General features: G+C 47.6%; 1 protein-coding gene across 3 annotated transcripts in view; it reads left to right on the top strand.

Moving 5' to 3' along the window:
* The window catches only part of LOXL4 (lysyl oxidase like 4), a 20,379-nt gene that overhangs the window by 17,628 nt on the left and 1,145 nt on the right, over positions 1-1,606 (top strand). The window lies entirely within an intron of this gene.

Here is a 1,606-nt window from a genome sequence, read left to right as displayed (position 1 = left end):
AGCAAACATTTAAGACCCACTTCTGTGTTGAACACTATGCCAGGCACTAGTTAAATAAATAGAAGTAAAACGTGGAGCTCAGTGGTGAACAGGGTAAGCAGGCATGCAAATGGATAACCCTAATACGGAGTACTCCAAATCAATATGAACCAATGCTGAGCAAGCATGGAGAGAAAGCAACGACCTGGGGGTGAACAAGTTTTCCCAGAGAAAGTGACATTTGAGCTGGGTTTCAAAAGGAGGGGCAGAAGTCAGGGAAGAAAGGAAGAACTGGAGAAAGAGCATAGGATTTGGCCTCGTTGGATTTGGGGACAAGGCTTCATTGGGATCTAAATCCAAGTCCAGGGGCGCCTGGGTGGCTCAGTCGGTTGAGCGCCCGACTTTGGCTCAGGTCATGATCTCGCGGTTTGTGAGTTCGAGCCCCGCGTCGGGCTCTGTGCTGACAGCTCAGAGCCTGGAGCCTGCTTCAAATTCTGTGTCCCCCCCCCCCCACCCCACCCCTGCTTGTGCTCTGTCTCTGTCTTTCAAAACTGAATAAACATTAAAAAAATTAAGTCTAAGTCCACCAGTTTCTGTAGAGCTGTTAAGACTGAAGGAAAATCTCAACCACAAAAACGTTTTCTTTGTTTTAAAATGGAGCTATATACTTCAAACCCGCTAAAGCTCTTTGTGGGCAGGGTTATGGTGGTTCTTGCTAAGAGAACGACTATCCTGTGGGCTTCTGGGAACCACTGACAAATTTCAGTCAAGGGGAGCAAAAAGATCAGATTTATGTTTCCAAAAGGTGAGTCTAGCAACAGATGGAAGACAGTAAGAGGAAATAGTCCAAGTATTTGAAATTGTGTGACTGGGTCGATTTTGCTGCCATTAAAGGAGACAGGGACGTGAGAGACATCGGAACTGGAACCTCAGACTGCACAGTGGAGAGCAGGCTGCTGGGGGTCCAGGCGGTGAGGGAGGAAAGAAAAATAGTGTTGTTCTGGCCACTGTGAGGGTCCCTGCAGAAAGCTAGGGCAAACCCGGTAAGAGTACAAAGGTATTTCATGAAAGGACTATTTATATAGTGTGTGAATAGGACGAAAGAATTAGATGTGAATAGGACTAAGGAAATGAGAGGATAGCAACAGTGGAAAACTGTTAACACCTTTTGGCTTGAAGGGGCACCGGAAGGAGCCAGGAGAAAGCTCGAACTTGGGGTCAGGGGGAGCTGATGAGGCCATCACCACAGAACAGAGAAGAAATACCCCAGCCTCCCCCACCTGCCATCTGCTGATCTCCTGCTTTTGCTCCCCACTGACCTAAATCAGAGACCAGAGGCTCAGGGGGCCAGGGTGAGGCAATTTCCAGGGGCCAATTCTGTAGAGCACAAAAAAATACAAAAAGGGTAGAGAAGGAATCTGGGGATGGAGGGAGGGCAAAAAAGAATAACCAGCACAACCCTTTCCACTCAGTAGCCTATTCTTTCTTATGTCCATGAAACTACACGTCAGGGTCTCTTTCTACAAAATGGATTGGTGTTTGTGCCCATGAGTGACCTAATGTAAAGGGTGAGCAGGGCAGAATGTGTGTGTGTGTGTGTGTGTGTGTGTGTGTGTGTGTGTGTGTG

Source organism: Herpailurus yagouaroundi, unplaced genomic scaffold, assembly GCF_014898765.1.
Source record: "Herpailurus yagouaroundi ecotype Mexico unplaced genomic scaffold, PumYag 163, whole genome shotgun sequence".
NCBI lineage: Eukaryota > Metazoa > Chordata > Mammalia > Carnivora > Felidae > Herpailurus > Herpailurus yagouaroundi.
Note: the sequence above shows the minus strand (reverse complement) of the source record. Positions and strands in the feature narration are given on the sequence as shown.